Here is a 21,336-nt window from a genome sequence, read left to right as displayed (position 1 = left end):
AAAATATATTTTAAATAGGTTGTTTTGATGTTTTTTGTTTGTTATCCAGATTGTACATTTGTCAAAGTTCTTATCCTTCCCCCACTCCTGAATAAGCCTCTCTGGATGGTATTGAGATCACAATGCAAGTGAGAGATGGGTGGGAACAGCATTCATCCAGCAGGAAGCATGTTTCATGTCCCAGCACTTTGCTCTGCATCCTGGGAATGGGTGTCTGGTTTCAAAGAGGAACAAGCCACTCTGGTGGCTTGCTTGTTGCCTGACTTGTTTGTCTTTGCAAGCTCAGAAATTGGTTTCTTCTTGTACATTGAACCACCTCAGATACTTTAACCTCCTAGCATTTTTAAAATGCTATTTCCATTCTTGCAGACATATTACCAGTTATGGGTGGCAGAAATGCTTGCATTTTCCATTGCTCTAATAAGGAAGTGCCTGTTGGACACCAGTGAGTTCCCCAAATTGAGCAAAGTCATTTGGTGGCAGCCATCCTAGGAGCATAAAAAATGTGTCAGATTCACAGAATGTCAGTGGGAACCCTCGTGGGCCCGATAGACACAAACAAAAAGGCAGTTGCCTTTCTTTTTTTGGAATTCCAGCTCACAGCAATGTTGGAACAAATGAAGAGGCTATGCCTGCCCAAGTTCAAGGTCATAGTCATCACTCCTTAGGGTCAAATTTTAACAAGTTCCAACTTTGATTTGGAAGAGGAAACCGCAGTCCTCTATGGGTTGTGATGGTGGCGACAGAGGGCAGGGAAGGGTGGTACTAAAGTAAGTCTGCTTTGACAAATCTTTCAGTAAGTAATAGAACAGGGGTTTGATCCCTGGGTTGTTATTTATTTTATTCCTTATTGGGGGCAGGGTGGGAAAGATTGAACTTAGAAGCTTGTCAAAATAAAATGGCATGTTGTTTTTGCACACTTAATTCTCTCCCCTAGTCTCTAACGCCTCCTTGGGGTCATTTGAAACTGGAAAGGAGACGAGACCCCATTGAACGGAGGCATCGTTTTCTGCTGGTTCTAGTGGGGCCGACTCCAGGAAGACGGCTGGGTCTCAAGGCAGTGTCAAGGGGAAGGAGTGTATAAATTTAAATAAACTTCCTGAAAAGTTAAAAAGTACATGCCCTTTGACGCAGAAATTCCATTCTAGGAATATATCTCCAAAAAGCAAATTGTGTGTGTGTGTGTGAGCGTGACAGGGGTGGGGGTGCGGTGTCAAAGAATTTTCATAATAGCATTCAGTACTTACAACCACAAAACTTTAAAAACCAACTGAAGTACTCAGTAATGGGTTAGTAGTTTAAAGGTTATGTTATAATCCCCAGAGAAAGCACCAAGAAATCATAATTATTTAAAGATATAGTTGGCCTTGCAGATCAAATAATAAATGGCTAAAATTCTAAAATAAGGAGAGACAAGAATACCAAACAGCATGTACAACTTTGGAAAGTAGGGCACAGCAGAGATTCTCTAAAATAGATGTCTAAAGCCACTGAGGACCAGCACTGAGTGTTTGTGACGCCGGGGCTTTGACGTTCCCTGCAGGTTTCACAGAGGAGTACAATGAACCTGTGTATTCATTGTATCCCAAAAGACACAATGAAAGTTGAATACAAAAAACTGAAAAGAAGAGGGGTCATGTGTTGGATTAATCATGGGACTGAAGGAAGAAACAGGCATCCATTGTTCTTCCAAAATAATCATGCATCTGTAACCACAGCTCAGCACCCGTCGATGGAGGGGCCAGCCAAGTGTCATCGCTGTTGAGAATCTAGTGAATGAGCCGACTGCAGATTGATTTTGACAGTAGCGTGCACTGTCTGCAGCAAGGCTGTATGGGGCAAGGAGCACGCGGACACACATGACAAGAGCGAGACTTACATAACTGCAGCGAGGTTGTACAACCAGAGTCGCTCCGTGGAACAATAGCTTGCACCATGTGTTCGGGCAGCCTGAAGCTGCATGTGACCATGGTGCGATGCGTAGGACAAGGACAGGAGAAAGGAGACGGCGAAGATGATGTGGAATGGCTGGAAGGCTAACAGGATGGCTTGAGGGAACACTGTGTTGGAGTTGCGAGACCTTCAGCTGGTTAGCGGCAGGACTGGTTTAAAGATGAGGAGCCCAGGGCGTGTTGTGGGTTGTGTAGTGCGCTGCTAATGTTAGGGCTGGTCGGCAGCCATAGTCGCTGGGCAGGAGGAGGATGACGGCTTTGTGCTGCCCGAAAGGCTTACAGTCTGGAAAACCCACAGGGGCAGGTCTGCCATCTCCTGTAGCGTCCTTGTGAGTTGGAATCAATTCAATGGCAATGAGTCTGTTTTCGTTAAAAAAGAATTTTAAGCACACGAAGATTACCATCAAGACCTGCAGTTATATATCCAGTAGCGTCAGTTCAAGTTTATATATGCATGGGTCGACGCAAAGCAAACTAGGTTTAAACATATCTCTCCAGTGACTGGATGGCTGCAAACCAGTTCCCTCGGTAAGATATTTGTCCTAGTATCCTGGGATGCCTTCAAAACCAGGGTCTCACCAAAATCCTGGCCGCTGAAGGGATCTGCGGGCCCGATAGTTAAACTCAAGGTAGAGAGCTTGCTTTTTGAGGGTATTGCAAATCTCCATCGAATTTATTTTTTCAAGAGCACAGAGCAATCATGGGGGCTTATTACACAGACATTCAAGGAAAATTGAAAGTTGGCTTGGTTATCTTATTTGTTTAAGGCCAGGAATGTTGTACCGTGAAATCTTTCATTGGTTGTTTGTTTTTTCATGAGATTGCACCTAATCATTCATCCATTTTGTTGGGAAATCTCAACCTCGTCCTTTCTAAAGTCCTGGTCTTGACCTTCAGACTTCTATGAACATTAATAAGGAAAGTTAATGTGAGTCCCTTGATGATTCCCAAAGTGCCATGTTAACAAGGTATAAATTGAAGAGTACAGAATTCCTTGGGCAGATGTTCAAAGCAAACCAGCTGTCATCAAATCGATTCTGATTCAAAGCAACCCTCTACAGGGGGTCTGGGGCGGTCCACCTCCTTGGGAGCGGATAGTTTCATCTTCCACCCACAGAGCAGAGGCTGGGCTTGAGTCCTTAACCTTCCTGGTCACAATGTCTAACCCAGAGAGAAAAGTTAGAGATCTGGGGAAGCTGCCCTCAGAAGTGTGTAAACCTACAGGTAGAGAAACTGTAGCTTCACATGTTGACATTTTGTTTAGTAAAAAGTCATACTCTTTTTCTTACCGTGTGTGTGTGTGTGTGTGTGTGTGTGTGTGTGTGTGAGAGAGAGAGAGAGAGAGAGAGAGAGAGAGAGAGAGAGAGAGAGAGAGAGAGAACAAAATTTGTGTGTGGAAAAATTCCATTACCTTTTCATTCCATTTCTATAAACTTTATGAAGGCACTGTGTGAGAGAGAGAGAGACAGACAAAGAAGTTTGTGGGGAAATTCCATTATCTTTTCATTCCATCTCTATGAACTTTATGAAGCCATCGTGTGTACGTGCATGTGTGTGTGTCAGAGAGACTGTGTGAGTGTGACTTAAAGAGAAGGAGAAAACACCAGAAGTCTAGTTACTGGTGCATGACTACTGGAAGCTATTGCAGGAACGCAGAATCAGAAAAACAAAATAGACTAGAAGTCCCAAAATCGGGCTGTGGCCCCAGGAAGGGAGAGCAGAGTGAACGAGGTGGAAGGCCTCGGGAAGGTGGAGCGAGCGAGCCTGCTGATGCAGGGGAAGCAGAAAGTAGATGAGAGGCATGTTTGGACCAGGGCCATCAGCCCAAGCCCGGGCTGCTCGGATGATCAGAGTTTACACAATGTTTTCAAAACGTCTGCAGATCACTGATTTGCTCCTGTTACCAAGACAGAACGTGCCACCTCCGCCGGGGCCTTCACGATGCGACCAATGTCCTCTCCAAAGACCAGGGGCAAAGGCCCGGGACCGGGGATACTTGCAACCATTCCTTTCCGAACATCAAGAGACAGCGGTCGCCCTGATCCGAGCAAGGTCCGCTACAGACTCTGCTGCCCTTGCTGTCTGCTGTGTCTCCCTGTGGGGTGGCGGAGATGCACACCTCAGCCCCTTGGCACCGCCCACCGGCCTGTCGCACACAGAAGTCCCTGGCGCAGCTACAGACCGTCTCCCCAGCCCATCTGAGGCTGGGTTTTGCCTTCTCCTTTTTAATGTTTTTTCCTTTGAGCAAACACATTCTTGATCAAAGACTTTCAAGGAGCTTTACTGACTTTCAGAATTTCCCAGGTTTATAGGTAAAGGACAATTCCTTCTGCCATTGTGCCCTTTCCTGGGAAAACAGTTCCCGTTGGGGCGCCACCCTTTCCAGGGCAGAAGCCTGCTTTCCATGGCCACGGGCTGTGATGATGCACACAGGCGCCTTTCCAAGCTGCCGTCTTCCTCCCCGGCCTTCCTGCCAAAGGGCAGCAAACACGGCTCCCTCAGCGGCTGGCGTCTCCCGCGCAGTCTGGAATGCCACTGGACACCTGCCACGCCTCCACGAGGCGCCAGTCCTGCCCCTGTGTCCTGGCAGGAGCCCGGATTCGTGAAACCCTCGAACCCAAGATGTGATTCACACATCACTCCATTAATGTCAGGCCGCTTTGTTTGGCCCTGGCTGGGGTGGAAGTGTCCCTTGGCTTCTAACTCCCTTGGGAAGTTTGCTAAGGAGGGCCAAGGTCTTGACTCTCTGTTTCCCTTCTGAGTGCAAATCTCTCCTAAAGACCACCAAGGGAGCAGGCATTCTCGCCCCGCTGTCCCGCTGGTCCCCACTGGTGGGTGCGGGGAAGATGGCAGTTATGGTGGTCTGGAATGTTCTTAGCACTGAAGTGACTCTCAGGCAAGGCATCTGCTTCTGAGCTTCGTGGATCACGTGGAAAGCGAGGTCAGATCTGGCACAGACGGAAGCAAGCGCCGTCTCCCACAGTTGCTCTAAACGGTGGCCAAAGCCGTCCAGCCGAGCTGGGACCAGAACTGCCTGGGGACATGAACCTAACTTTAGACGGTTTGTGACAACAGCAGAGCCCTGCCTCGCGGTCCAGCGGAGAACTACCCAGCTGAACCCAGCAAGTTAATCCCCTGGCCGGCTCCACAGACACGGAGCAGCTCCTGCACCCCCTGAAATAGGCACTTGGTCTCTTATATAAGTGCTGGAGGTATTTGAGGTCAAGGGGCATGAAGTGCCCTTTGCCAAGAAGCCGACACAGAAGTCCGTATCCTTCCAGCCAGCTCAATGGTTCACAGCATCATTGGAAGCAAAGGGAATCGGCTTTTCGCTGGCCCGGCCAGGCTATAAGGTGCCAGAGGCAAAGGCTCATCCGTGCTGTCCTGCTGAGATAACACCATTGCCACTGGCCAATGAGAAGAGAATATTCTGTTCTACCTTGAGCTCGATCACTTATTTAATCCAGGAAATGTGTTGATCGTTGGTACCAAATCCCATAGGAGATGAAGGACTAGGTAGGCACATTTAAACATTGGAGATGAAGAGTTTCAATCATCACAAAGTCAGGTATGATGTTAATAGATCAATAACCCTCCTACTGCTACCGGCTGAAAAAGAAGGCTCTGTGTTTGAACCAGTCCTTATTTTTTAAGTTTTTGATGAAAAGGTCCCCAACTTTAAATTAGCTTAAGGAGATTCATTCTATAAGCTAATACATTCAGACCCCTTAGAAATATTAATTTTATCAGGTTTTTTGTAGGAGAAAGCCCACCAGGAAGAGATGGGATTGAATCATAAAGATACTGTGGACTATTAATGAGTGGTTTACACAGCCGAGAGACATAAACACATGTCATATTCTCCTTAAGATTTTTCAAATACAGAATGATTTTTGCCAAGCCACTTGCTGGGTGATCTGGTGGCGTCCCTCCATTGCCTCTTCCTGGGGACTTGGCAGCAGTCAGGCCCTAATGGACGGAGAAAATCCTGGTCCTCACTCTGCTTCCATGGCGGGGGAAGGCAGCGACCCGTCAGCATATACCTGGCACAGGTATAAAGCACATAGACAGTGTACCTGCCAGCCAATGCACTGACTGTGCCCTGAGCGAGAACTACCCACCTCCAGGTCCTTGTCACTAGTGCTCAGTACAAATGAACCCACTATGGAGCAACGTTATTGGGGGAATGTGACTTGAAAGGCGTGTACTCCCAAGCAGGGGGGGGGAGCTGTACATCTCAGCCACATTCTTTGACCCCTGAAACTGTTTTGCCCAAATTACCCACTGGCCTACGCTGTCGGATGTGATGAACAAGAACCTCTTGAAGCTTCTCGCTGTGAAGACCAGTCGGTGTGTTGCTAATTACACTGCCATTATCGCGACAGGAGGCACCACGAGACATTCTCTTGACATTCTCTTGTGAGTATTAGACTCGGCGTTGAATGTGCTTCCCCAGAAGAAGTGCATTATTACACTTCTAAGGAAAATGTATTTTAATTCTACGGACAACTGTAGCAAGCCCTTCTCTCTTTCTTGGGTGGCTAGAGACCTGAGAGTCAAATTTTAAGTTTATCTTTAGCAAATTTCACCCTGAATCTATTACTTTTAAATTATGTTATCTTGTTTATAGTATTGTAAACATGTATTTATTGATTATAAACAATTATGTATAAAGTATTATAAACATTACCTCACAGCTCCTTTCTTGCCCCCCCCCTTGGCTCTCAATTTTGTCTTGTTACGTGGGACCTACACCTTAATGTTTTTCTTTTTAGAACAGGGAAATACGCCAAGTAAAATGTCCATGAGGCAAAGAAAATAGTTCTCTTTTCCTGAATTGATATGTCAGGAAATATAATGTAACTCTAGAATTTCCAGTAGTGCTCAATGATATAGGATAATGCTCCAAACAACAACTGACACTGAAGGCGTCATTTTGTGAAACATTGAAAACGGGACGCCCAAAATCAGAACTGCAGGGGCAGTGAATTATTTAATGTGGCTCTGCTAGGTTTTGTGTTTTGTGGTTTTAAAAAAAAAATCATTTTATTGGGAGCTCTTAGGGGTTTTAACACAATTCACACATCCATCCATTGTGTCAAGCACATTGTTCATATGTTGCCATCATCATTTCCAAAACATCTTTCTACTTGAGCCCTTGGTATCAGCCCATTTCTCCCTTCCCTCACCCTCCCTCTCTCATGAACTCTTGATAATTTGTAAAAAAAAAAATGTTTCTTGTCTTACTCTGACCACTGTCTCCCTTCACCCACTTTTCTGTTGTCCGTTCCCCAGGGAGGGATTTATATGTAGCTCATTGTGATCGGTTCCCCTCCCCACCTTCTCCTTCCCCTCCTGGTATCGCTACTCTCATTATTGGTCCTGAGGGGTTTATCTGTCCTGGATTCCCTGTGTTTCGAGCTCTTATCTGTAGTAGTGTACATGCTCTGGTCTAGCCGGATTTGTAGGATCATGATGGGGAGGGGTAGCGGGGGAGGAAACATTAAAGAACTAGAGGAAAGTTGAATGTTTCGTCAGTGATATACTGCACTCTGTCTAGCAAAGGTTTTAACTCCCACTAAATGATCTTTTCCTTCATGGTAAGAAAGTGGGCAAAAATACACAGAGTTTACCTTTGAGTAATTATACACAGGATTCCTTGGAATGCGACCATGCCTGTCTAAAATGAGCCCTCTGAGAAGCAGGAAAGGTCGTTACTAGCAAGAGCCAGGAGTGGAGTACGTCCTCTGGATCCAAGATCCCTGTGTAGTGAATCCAGCTCCTGGATCCAGACACAGCGATACCATCAGAGGAACAGCAGCAGAACCAGGAGTCAGAGGGTGGGACACTGATGGACTTCCCACTCACGGAGCAAGTAAAGCCAAGTGCTTTTTTTCAGAAGGCTGGCTTGTGGAGTAGATACCTCTGGACACTTAATTCAGGAAGCTGGGTTTGCTGAGCCACAGAGCTTGAGCCAATGCTTTGGGATTGAGGCTTACAACAGAGTGGTATGCACCTTTAGGCATTTATTAGCAGACAGAAACGAACTTTTTAACAAGTCCTGATAAACAATTCAACCCTAAGCATTTCTCAATGCCATCATGACTTGTCAGGTGCCACTGAGCCGGCTCTGACTCTTAGCAGTCTTAAGCACAACACAATTGCCCCTGTGCTTGAGCCCATTGATGCAGCCACTGTGTCAATCCATCTTGTTGAGGGACTTCCTCTTTTTCATTGCCCTTCCTTCCACTTTACCAAACATGATGCCCTTCTCCAGGGACTGGTCTCCCCTGACAATAGGTCCAAAGTATATAAGTCTTTCCATCCTTGCCTCTGAGGAGCACTCTGTCCCTCATTGTCTGTTCTTAGTCTGGAAGCTCCGCTGAAACCTGTTCACTTTGGGTGAACCTACTGGCATTTGAAATACCAGTGACACCGCTCCCAGCATCCCAGCAACACACAAGTCACCACCATATGACAAACTGACAGACACCCAGTAGTATGATTTGTTCACTTCCTTAATAAACTCTTGAATCATGAATTTTCTCTCTGAGTTTTATGTAGCCATTGCAATCAATCTTAGAACCTGGAGATTAAGTAGGGAATATGGACGAAGACAGCACAAGAGCCAGAGGCAATAGAAAAAGAAAACCATTGGTTCAAGATGCCAGATCTAAAGGAAGCCAGCAAAGGCCCGGGTTGATCATGCCTGTGTTTGGTGTCAAGATCCAAATTCATGTTGATTCATATGTTAGGTTTTAGAATTCGTCTCTGGGAGCTTCACTCTTGAATAAAGTGGTTTTTTCAAAAAGAACCTTCTCTCATAGACTGAAAAATACCTTAAATACAAGAATAACTGCTTGTCAGGTTACACTGAAAATGTCTTTCTATATTAGTCTAAAGTAAAGAATTCATTCTTATACACTTTTAAAACTATTCACCTTATATGTCATTAAATAATGGAATTATATGAAATGGTTTGGGAAAAGAGAATAAGTACAATTTGTAAGTGCTTTGTTCCTGCTACTAAAATTATGCCACTCAAACTCCTCAAAATATACTTATCAATCTACATATCATAGAGTATAAGTATTTTTGACAAACATTTTTAAAATAGAGAAAACATATTATAGTTAAACTACCATGAAGATACGAGATACAAAACATGACACATTATAGCACAAGACAAAGCTAAATGGATACTAAGCAATGAAAGAGGAGTGACTATTACTATTCAGGATAAACCTCTAGCTCATCTTGTTTTGCTTTTCATTAATAAAATAGAAAAGATTTAATAAAAGTGATAAGAAATCCATTTTAAAAGACATTTTAAATTGAATATACATATTAGAAAAAGGTCTGGTCTTCTATTAACTAGATAACAATCCTCATCAAGCTAAGAAAAGAATATACAAATATTTACAAATTGGCTTGCAATACCTAATTTCACCAGAGGGTGGAAGAATATAGTCAGATATTTGAGAAGGTGCTCTTTTGTATTTTTCTCTCACCTCATAGCAATGCTGAACATTATGGTCTACTTTGAAGAAATACCATTATCTTTTTATTAAAAAATAAAATCTAAGAAGATGATATGGCTTATGGTTTGGTTAGCTAATTTGTTTGATGCTTTTGTTTGGGGGCAGAATTGTTTTTCACGCTGGGAGATAAGATTGGCATGGGCGTTCTCCTCACATCAAATCAATCTAACAAAAACACTGACGCCCATGTCAGAACCATGACTGTCTCAGAAAAATGAAAATAAACCAAAAATAAACTGAATTGATTTGTAAGAATTTCCCCCAAAAAAAGGCGAATGGAGAACCACAGAGTCCCAGTTAAAAACCTTAAGAAACAGCAAGAGGATTGCTCAAAAGGACAGAGAAGAGTTGGGGTCTAAGAGCCCTAGTGGCATGGCAGTTATGTGTGGGACTGCTAAACTCAAGGACAGGGGTTCAAAACGACTAACCACTCCTTGGGAGAAAGATGAGGCTTTTTACTCCCACAAAGAGTTAGAGTCTTGACCGTGTGGGATAAGGCTGAGCAAGATGGAATCAGGGAGGAGGTTCTCAAAATGTCCACAGAGGAGATCGTTCAGCGCACACGAGACCACAGTGATCATGCAGAACAACCCCGGAGCTCCAGGCCTTGAAGGACAAGATCAAAGATAACAGTGAGAAAATCAAGGTGAACAGGACCCTGCCATCCCTGGTCTCCTAGTCATCAATCTGCTGATCCCCAAGACCAAGAGGAGGATGGGCCACGCTAATATCAACCTGGACTCCCAGAGGAAGGGCAAGTGTGAAGCAATCGACCTCCACACGGCACTCTTCTTGCCCATAACTGGGTTGGTGGATGCCGCAAAAGCTGAAGCCCGGAGACCTGGTGGGTGTGAAGAAAGACTCCTGTCTAACCCTGGACACCTGCCCACGGACGATGACCCAGAGTGAAGACCGTGGAGGTGGAGAGCCCACAGAGCAATACAGTGACGTCGGAGCCTGGACAAGGAGACCGGGAACTCACAGAAGCCATGCCCAGCCAGTGAACCACGAAGAGAAGTTTGTGAACTTGGGGTGCTGACCGATGGCCCCATGGGCACAGGGAAGGCCCTGCTGGCCCAGGTCTGTGCTGCGCAGATGAAGGCCTCTGTTCTGAAGCTCGCGGACCCCCAGCTGGCGCAGACATCTATAGGGGAGGGTACCCAGCTGGTCAGGAATGCCTTTGCCCTCACCAAAAAGAAAGTGCCATCCACCATCTTCATTGAAAAGCTAGATGCTGTGGGCACCAGGCGCTTTGACAGGGAGAAGGCTGAGGTGCAGAGGAAGATGCTGGAATTCCCGAACCAGCTCCATGGCTTTCCGCCCAACACTCAAGTCAAAAATCATTGCAGCCAGGAACAGAGTGGACATCCTGGATCCCACCCTGCTCCTCTCGGGTCACCTCAACTGCAGGATGGAGCTCCCGATGCCCCACAGGAAGCCCGGGCCAGGATCAAAGATGAACATCAGTCCCAGGCGTGAAGTATGAGGGGCTAGCCCACTGCACAGACAGCTGCTCAGGTGACTTGAGCAAGGCCCGGGGCAAGGATGTTTGTGTGGAGATGGCACGATCGTTGCACAGGGGCGCCCCGGAGCTCACCCACAACGAGGACACGGAGGGCATCCCGGAGGTGCAGGCCAAGAAGAAAGCCAACCTACAGCACTACGCCTAGTGGTCCACTGCCAGGTAAGGTCCCCTCCCAGTAAACCAAGTCACAAAGATGACTCCTGGTACCCCCCGAAAGAGTTATAGTCTCTTTAGAACTACACGGAAGCCATTCTACTCTGGCCTGTGGGGTCGCAGCGAGTCGAAATGGGCTCGGTGGCAATGAGTGAGGGTGAAAATTTATACTAGACATCTGGTCCCATTCCCTACCATCGCCCAACTCCCACCTAGTTCATTAGAAGCTCTCCAAAGGGAGTGTTGGTCTACAATTGTGGTAATGCTTGCACAACTGAATATGATTACAACATACGATTTAAAATATGTTTAAATATTTTTATTATATAAATTATTGAATTCAATAAATTATTGAATCATTTAAAGGGGAACTAAAGACAATAATATGGTCTCCTTAAATAAAATTTTAAAAAGAAAGAAAAGAGGTCAAGCGCCCCAAAAGAGGGGTTGGGCGATACCCCATTAGATATTGAACAAGAGAAACAGTGGGGACAGGAGGTAATTATTTTAAGCACAAACCAAATGGTTTCTTATGAGCCTGCTACCAGATTCTGGGAGCAACAGCTCCATCTCTTGGGAAGCCGGAAGTACAGGCAGGCACCGGGAGCCACGGTCTGTCTCTCCCGGCTTCCCACCCCTTAGGTTCTCTTGCTGGTGGTCTCCCCAGGTGATGGTGGACACAAGCCCTCAGGCTCAGTGTTGGATTAAGTTTAAGGGAGGTAAGTACACGGTTACTTGTGCTTACTTATCTGTAATGAACTGATTCACATGCTTTTCGAAATACCATCGTGACATTATCCTGCATGAAAACTATGACATGATTCACTACCTCTACTTACCTGACTTATGGGGTAATCCAACCAAAAGTCCTGACTGGTTGGCGCTCTTCAATGGCACTCCTCCACACTTCTTGTCTGGATAACTCCGGATGTCTCCCGGTCCATTCCACCACACACCACTAAGCTCACTGCCATCAAGTGAATTCCGACTCCTAGCAACACAATCGGATTTCTGAGGTTGTAATCTATATGGAGACATATTGCCTCATCATTCTCCCATGGAATTGTTGGTGGGTTTGAACCACCAAACTTATTGCGAATCAGCAGTCCAATTGCTACCTGACTCACTGCCAACAAGCCAATGCCAACTCCTAGCCACCCTGTAAGGCAAAGGAGAAGCGTCCTATGGGTTTTGAGACTGTAACTCTCATGGAGTAGAGAGCCTCGTCTTTCTCTTGCAGAGCGGCTGACGGTTTCAAACCGCTAAGCTAGTGGTTCATAGCCCAATGTGCACCTGCTATGCCCCCAAGGCTCCCCGTTTGCCTGACAGAGCCTAGCAACACAGCTGTTTTCTGAGTCAATTCCAACTCATGGTGACCCCGGAGTGTCATTACAGAATTACACACCTCAGGGTGCTCATTGGCTAATTTTCCAGAAGTAGATCACCAGCTCTTTCTTCCAAGGCACCTCTAGGCACACTGGAATCTGCAAACTTTGGGCAGGTTAGTAGACAAGGTAATCCACCACTTAACCACTTCCACTGCCAGAAATGACTGCTTCAATGAGCCTCCCTGAATTTTTTTTCATTCTGAAAATACATAAACGTATTGTATATAAGTGTTTAATACAATATCTTCCCCCCCCCCATCCCCACTGGGCACTGTGGCAGCAAATGCTGGAAAGACAATATACAGAGAAGCAGAATGCTCCCGCCATTGATGGGAAGAAGACTACCAACAAGTCACAAAGTCTCACAGACATGACAGTAGGCAAGGAAGCTGCCCAGAAAGTGTTCTGATGAGGCTCCCCACTTCCACCCTTGCCCCCACAAGTTTTCCCTCTGGCTCTCAGAAACATACAGAAGGAAACACAAAGTCCACTACAAAACGCAATAAGGCCTTCCCTGGTCTCTGGCTAAGGTCCCTGGGTGGCAATCGGTTGCGAATTTCAAGGTTAGAAGTTCAACCCAGTGGCATCATGCAAGAAAAGCCTGCCTGGCAATGATCCGGAAAGAGCTCAGCCTGGACAATGCCACGGGGCAGTTCTACTCTGGGACACAAGGAGTTGCAGGAATAGGCATCGTCTGGAGTTTGTTTCTTGGTTTTGCCTCTGGCTGCCTCCCCCACTCCTTCCCACCCCCACCCCTACCCCACTGACTTGATCTGTCCCAGCCCACCGCCCGCCGTGGAGTCTTTCTGCAGCCCTGTGCACCGTGCCTCAGGCATGTATTTCCACACCGCTCACTGGCTCTTCACTCGGGCCTCGGGCCCTCTACCTATTGTAGATAAGACCTTACCCAAAGGGTCCCTTAAGATGGATGCCCCCGCCCTTTACCACCTCTTTGTCCCGCAGAACTCTGGAACACTGGGGCAGTTATGCGTTGGGCTGCTAATCTCAAGGTAAGCAGTTTGAAACCACTGGCTTCTTGGGAGCAAGACTAGGCGCTCTACTCCCGTGAGCAGTTACAGTCTCGGAAAGCCACAGGGCAGTGCTGCCCTGTCCTATAGGGTCGCTGTGAGAGGGACTGGACTCGATGGCCCTGAGTTTGGGTTTTGGATTGGTCTTGACCCGCCAGGGGCATTCCTAGAGGGAATTCCTAGTGGGGCATTCCCACTGCCCCACACCCTGCCCTCGGCCTTCTTTCATTTGTTTTTCTCCAGATAAGATTTTATTGTGTGGGGGGTGAAAGTGTGCACAGAAAATTAGGACCCTGTTTGAAATTCTCAATACCAATTGGTCAATACCTCTTTACATGGTATCTACATGCTCTTTCATTGCATGTGGGTCATTCCTTTCCCCTGCTCTCGGGTCGCTGAGCCCTGCAGCCTTGTCGTCTCATCTTTGCTTTACAGCAATTGTTGACGTTTTGGTCACATACAAATGTTTTTTCAATGGAGCACCATATGACTAGAGCCCTTTGTTCTGGCTCAGGGATAAAAGACTATCTCGAAGCAATAGTCTTAGAGAGTCTTCTCATCTCAAGTGCTCTGGTAAGTCTGGGCTTTGGGGCTCTGCTGTGCTTTGCTCTGTTCTATATGGGTCGCTATAGACTGAATTGATGGCAATGGGTTTAGTTTTTTGGGGGTGGGTCAGGGCTCATCTGTGGTGATCGGAGTGGTGGCCCCACCATGGGCATACCCTGGTAGAGCAGCTGAGGGCCGCTCCTCCCACACCCTTGGACAGGGGCAAGGTTGTAGGAACCTTCACCAGAGCAGTTTCCAAAGTTAGCATCTCCCTGCATTGTGAGCTATTTAACTTTGCTGAACCAGGCTCTATGGACTCACTGGGGCTTCCCACCCTTGGCTCGCCTTTGTTTCAATCCCTCAGATCTTTTCGTTTATGAGAAATTGACACACCTTTGCTGTTCCCCTTTAGAAGTTAGAAATTAACCCAGCTCCCTTTGAAAGACAGACGCTGCAAATCAGAGCTGCATTTGAAATGTGCCCAGCCCTCTAGAACCAAAGGGAACAAGCTGGGAACCAAAGGGCCTCTCTGAGACTTGGCCACTGTTTGATTTTGAGAAGTTCCCCTCCAGCAAGATTGCTTGCTATGGCATTACTCTGATTCTTTCCCCAAATCCCCTTTCCTACCTATAAAAATGTCTTTCGAGGAGGCAGGTTTTGTTGGATAAGACCTACTCTGTCTCCCGGAGTACTCAAGCATCATCGTCCAAACTTGAATCAATGCATATTCATAACGGACCCCTGTGGAGTCCCAAGACTGTAACTCTTTACAAAAGTAGAAAACCCATTCTTTTTTCCTTGGAGTTGCTGGTGGCTTCAAGCTGCTGACCATGCAGGTTATAGGCCAACATGTAACCCCGACCAGGGCTTTCCTTGAGTACTGGTATTCAATAAATAGTCTTGCTCTAGATTCTTGTGAATTGGCTTTGCCATGACACATGGCCCCAATCTCCCATGTTATGAGAATAGACCCATCTTCCAAGTCTGACCCCAGCTCTCCTGGACCTCTCTTCTCATCTTGCATTCAGTATCCTTCGTTGGCGCTGTGAAAACCTAGTCCTGAGTTTCACTTGGAAGATTCCTGCAGGGGACTTGTTAAATCTGGCACAGATAGAAAAGCAATTCAAGATAATCCCACAGTGAAGGAACAGGTAAACATCTCTTCACTTGTCCTTAGAACTTCTAATTAGTTACACCAAAAGTTCAGAGAAGACGTTATCTTGTTTGCTGTAGAATAGACAAAAATAAAAAGTACTATAACCTATCCTTTGCATTCTTATCTCTTGAAAGTGATTTAATATTGAGGTTATAGGACAAATGAATTATGAGTTCCTATTTACCTGCTCCGTGACTGTGGATAGGTTTCTTCACCTCTCTGGGCCTCAGTTTCCCATTTGTATAGCTGAATTCAGAATAAAGCCCACATGGAAGAATCACACCAGCCTATGTGGTCACGAGGTGTTGATGGGATAAGCTATCAGTATCAGAAGATCTAGAACAAACAACCGTACTGATGCCAATAAGGGGGATGGAGTGGAGACCCAAAGCCCACCTGTTGACAACTGGACATCCCCTCACAGAAGGGACACAGTGAAGGGACAAACCAGCCAGAGAGCAGGATAGCACCGATGAAACACACAGCATTCCTCTAGTTCTTTAATGCTTCCTCCCATCCCCATCCCCACTATCACGACCCCAGGTCTACTTTATAAATCCCACTAGATGGGAACATGTACACTGTTACAGATAAGAGCTCTAGACACACAGAATCCAGGACAGATTAACACCCCCAGGAACAGTAATGGGAGTAGCAATACCCTGAGAGTAGGGGAAAGGTAGGGGAGGAGGAGGAGAAAAGGGAAACTGATCACAATGATTGATATATAACACTTCCCCCACCCCCAAAGGGATGAACAACAGAAACATGCGTGAAGGGAAACAGCGGACAGTGTAAGATATGAAAATAATCATAATCTATAATTTACCAAGGGTTCATGAGGGGAGAATGGGAGAAGAGGGAAAAAATAGAGGAACTCATACCAAGGGCTCAACTAGAAAGAAAATATTTTCAAAAAGATGATGGCAACATATGTACAATTGTGCTTTATACAATGGATGTAGCTGTAAGAGCACCAAATAAAGTGATTTATATTAAAAAACTAATTATTAAAGCCTTTGATTTGTGGCATTCTTGTTATAGAAATGTGATCATTAAAGTTAGTTCTGAGCAATAGGTAAGTAAATTTGGTACTGAAAAGTGAGGCTGCTGCTCTAACAAATACCTAAAATGTGGAAATGGCTCTGAAATTGGGTCATTGGTAGAAGCTGGTAGAGTGTCAAGGAGCTCTGGTGGTGTAGAGATAGTGAGGTGAACTGATAGAGACAAGGTAAGCAGTTTAAAGCCACCAATCACTCCTACAGAGAAAATGAGGCTTCTTTTCCCATGAAGAGTTAGTCTCAGCCAAACATGATAGCAGGAAAAGAGGAAAGGAAAAGTAAATAGAGGAAAGAACTAGGAGGCAGAGGACATTTATAGAGGTCTAAATACAGGCACATGCATAGGTAAATACATTTATAACACTAGGGGAATAGATCTATGTACATATATTTATATGTTAAGTATTAAGGTAGCAGATAGACATTGGGCCTCTATTCAAGAACTCCCTCAATGCAAGAACACTTTGTTCTAATAACTCGGCATTCTGTGATGCTCACCTTCCCGACTGGATTGCTGAAGATGAAATGGGTGCATAAGCAACTGTGGTGAAGAAAGCTGATGGTGCCCGGCTATTAAAAGATATAGCATCTAGGATCTTGGAGGATATAGTGTCTGGGATCTTAAAGCTTTGAAGCTAAACAAGTAGCCATCTAGCTGAGAAGCAACAAAGCCCATTTGAAAGAAGCACACCAGCCTGTGTGATCATGAAGTGTCAATGGGATCAGGCATCAAAAACCCAGAACAAAAAAATCCTATCAATGTGAATGAGAGGGAGTGCAGAGTGGAGACCCAAAGCCCATCTGTAGACAATTGGACATGTCCTCACGGCAGGGTCACAAGGAAGAGATGATCCAGTCAAGGTGCAGTATAGCACTGTTGAAACATATAGCTTTCCTCTACTTCTTTAATGCTTCCTCCCCGCACTATCATGACCCCAATTCTACCTTGAAAATCCAGCTAGACCAGAGCATGTACACTGGTACAGATAAGAGCTGGAAATGTAGGGAATCTAGGACAGACAAACCCTTCAGGACCAATAATGAGAATAGCGATACCAGGAGGGTAAGGGAAAGATGAGGGAGGAAGGGGGCCCCAACACAACAATCAACATGTAACCCCAGAAGGATGGACAACAGAAAAATGGGTGAAAGGAGATAGTGGTCAGTGTAAGACATGAAAAAAAATTATAAATCATCGAGTTCATGAGGGAGGGAGGGGGGAAAGGGGGTAAAATGAGCTGATACCAAGGGCTGAAGTAGAAAAAATGTTTTGAAAATGATGATGGCAACATATGTACAAATGTGCTTGACACAATGGATGTATGTATTGATTATGATAAGAGTTGCAAGAGCTCCCAATAAAATGATTTTTTTTCAAAGCATCTCAGACACCAATGAAACACACAATAATCCTCTGGTTCTTTGAGGCTTCCTCACCCCCACTATCATGACCCCAGTCCTGCCTTTCACTGCGAGCTAGACTGGAGCATGTACACTGGTACATATAAGCTCTCAGGCACACGGAATCCAGGTCAGATAAATCCCTTAGGAACAGAAATGGGAGTAGAGATTCAAGAAGGGGAGGGGAAAGGGGCAGAGCAAGGGGGAACTGATCACAATGACCAACACATAATCCACAGACTACACCCCCCTTAGGGGGATGAACAGAAATGTGGGTGAAGGGAGAGAGTGGTCAGTGTACGATATGAAAGTAATAATTTATTATTTATGAAGGGGTCACAGGGTGAAAGGCAGAGAGGGAGGGAAAAAAGAGCTAATATCAAGGACTGAAGTAGAAGGTAAATGTTTAGAAAATGGTGGTGGCAACATATGTACAAATATGCTTGATACAATTGATGTATGGAATGTTATAAGAACTGTAAAGCCCCAATAAAATGATTTGTTTAAAGGGATTAGTCTCAGGCACTCACAAGATCTATCTGGTCCTACAGGGTCGGCTGTGATGGCCGTGAGAGGCTTGATGGCCGTGAGAGCTTTGGGCAGTTTCTCCATGGGTCAGAACCGATTGGGTAGCAGAGGAATTGGTTTTGGATAGAGTTTGAAAGTGCCTGAAAGTACTGAGTGTGCTGCTGGACTACTTCTGACAAGGTCAGTGGTTCAAGTCAACCACCGGGAGAAAGATGAAGCCATCTCCTTCTGTAAAGACATACAGGCTCTGGTGTTCTTTGTGCAGTTGCTATGAGTTAGGACCCACCTGCTGGCCGTGGGTTTGAGCTTCTGGTTTTGTTTTTCTTAGTAGAATCGTGAGGATGGTGTAGACCGGGGAATGTTTCAGTCTGTTGTACATAGAGTTGCTATGAATCCCAGCCAACTCGACGGCTCCTCATCATGAGAGTTAAAGCCTAGATGGCCTCCCAGAGATTGTTGGCAGAGTTATGGATGCCAAAGGCACTTCTGGTGAAAGGCTAAGGAGGCAATAAAGAGAGCTACAGGTGACGTCTCTGTCATCTTAGTACATATGGAGCAGCAGCAGAACGTCGTTTGCGATGTGGGCATTAAATGTGCTTTAAACGGAAACGACTATGTGATCCTGCAGTGGAAGGAAAGTGATGCTTTGATGCCGTGACCAAGGTCCTGTCTGAATGATATCCACATGTTTGGTGGAAGGTGGCAGTGATGACCTTGACTATTTGACTGAAGATATTTTCCTAGTCAACCACACTGTCGCCGAGTTGATTCTGATCCATAGCCACCATGCAGGACTGAGTAGAACTGTCCCACGGGGTTTCCAAGGCTGTACGTCTTTACCTGCTGCTAACCTTTCCGTTAGGAGCCAGTGCTTCACCCCCGGTCCCAGCAGCGCCCTTTTCTCCTCACGATCCACAGTAAAATGTGAGCGTGGAGAGATGGACTTTAAAATGAAGTGCACAAAATAAAAGCAAACCAGATTTGGAAAACTCTGTTCCCCAAATAAGGAGGTGAGTCCTAGAACATTCACCAGGGCATGGCTATGCAAACTTCTGTGAGGGAGCCGAAGCTGGTGGCTGGCAGATCCAACCCACTGCAGCAGAAAACCTATCAGAACGAATGGGGCAGAGCGAGAAGTAGAGGAAAGAGCACTGTTGGCCTCTGAGAATGCCATAGACCAGAGAAGCCACAGCAATTGTGCATCAAGAACAATCCCTGCAGTAGGTCAGACATGAGCCAAACACTTGGAAGGAGCTGCCTAAGCCTCAGCTCCTAAGCCTCAAGGGTGTCTGGGGTCTCAAAGGTAAAACGCCATGAAAGGGTCAGGTGGTCACTAACTGGTTCCACGGTATGGGGCTACCATTCCATTTGACCGAGAGGATGGGGCTCCTGCTCAAAGCAGTGGGACCAGGAATTCCATGCCCCAGGGACAGAAAAATGGGCCTGCCATCCCTGACGGGGGTGAGGTTGCCACTCAGACACACTAGGAGAATGCCCCCCCCCCACCCGAGCCCTAGGGAGTAGAGTGACCATTCTAGTCGTCCTGGACAGCAGCGCGGAAGGCTAGACCCAAGGGGCCCCCACCCAGAATTCAGAGACCTGGTGTGCTGACATGAAATTTCTTAATACGGCTCTTCTATCCATCTCCCTCTAACTCCCACCAAATGATTAGGTGTGGTTATGCAAATAGGTATGTAGAACGCTAATAGAGGGGATCGGTCAATTTTCCTTACCACATCCCTGTGACACTGTGCCCTGTAACAATAACAGGCAGCTCACTCTCCCGCCCGGTCAGGAATGGGTGCCCTGTAACAATAACAGGCAGCTCACCCCCCTGCCCGGTCAGGAATGAGTGCCCTGTAACAGTAACAGGCAGGTCACACACCCCCACCCCCACACCCCCCACCCACCCCCACCCCCGGTCAAAAATGGAAACATTTTTAAATTGCAGCCTGAAACAGGTGTAGCCCAGCCCAGGATGTTTACGCTCCAAGAAGCAGCCTAGCCTACCTACAGTATCGTTTGGCAGACCACTGGGGACAAACTGACCTTAAATGTAGAACTTACTTTGTTAGACTTAAAAACAGCTTTGTTTCACTTTTCTGAGAATGCTTTGCCAGTTTCACACAAGAACTTGCCTTCCCCCTCCCCTTGTTTGGCAAGATGCCCCACAAGGATGTATAATAACTTCCCTTTGAAGCTGTTCGGGGCTCTCGCCTTACAGACTGAGCCTGCCTCAGTTGCTGGTGAGGGCCCCGATTTGAATCTGTCTGACTAAAGCTTTAGTGTTTCTATCTCTGTTTCAGTGAGTGGTCTGGGTGAGGGTCTCGCTCGCTAACAATCCCTACCTATAAGGACGCACCATCTTAAGCAGCAGAGAGAAAATCCAGGATCCTTGCCTAAACTGGCAGATGCCAAGGCCAGAGACCCCAGAGATGTGGCACAGACACTGTGGGACAGCAAGATGAGCATGGCTGAGACTGTGAGGCAGAAGCTAAGGGACCATGTGACTGAGAGGCTGAGGACCAGAGGGACTCGGTGGCTGGCTGAGGACAGGTGTTGCTGTGGACCAGTGACGGTGTTCTTACTGTTTGCTGATCCTGACTTGCAGTCACCTGCTAGCTTCCCTCATACGCCCCGACAATTTTGAGTATTGTCTGTGAGTTCGGTGTGGCCATTGCAATGAATTATCAAACCCCGCATAGACACGTGGAAGGAGCGGTTGGTGTCAGAGTAGACAGAGAAGGAAGGAGTGTGGAGGGATGACTGCCCCCTGCCTCTAGGCAAGACGGAGACCGCAGGAGGTCAGATATGGACCCTCCTGCCGTTTCCTTGACGTGGTCATCACACAGTCTGGAGGGCCAGGTTTCAAAAAGTTCATGCAAAAAGTACATAATCTTTTCAGTCTATTGTTCCACGAACATTTTGAAGCCCCATCATGTAGCTTAAAACTGAAAGCTATCATTCAAAAATTTAAAGCTGATCTTGCAGTTCCTAGTAAATACTATTCTAATATTTCATTATTGTTCGTAATATCTACTCATGAACTATTTACTC

At 46.2% G+C, this 21,336-nt stretch overlaps 1 pseudogene; it reads left to right on the top strand.

The window, feature by feature from the left end:
- Window positions 1–3,113: 3,113 nt before the first annotated feature.
- Window positions 3,114–11,163, top strand: LOC142449088 (26S proteasome regulatory subunit 6A pseudogene; annotated as a pseudogene).
- The last annotated feature ends 10,173 nt before the right edge of the window (window positions 11,164–21,336 follow it).

This window comes from Tenrec ecaudatus, chromosome 5 (assembly GCF_050624435.1).
Source record: "Tenrec ecaudatus isolate mTenEca1 chromosome 5, mTenEca1.hap1, whole genome shotgun sequence".
Lineage (NCBI taxonomy): Eukaryota > Metazoa > Chordata > Mammalia > Afrosoricida > Tenrecidae > Tenrec > Tenrec ecaudatus.
The sequence above is the reverse complement of the archived record's forward strand: the minus strand, read 5'-3'. Positions and strand labels throughout refer to the sequence as shown.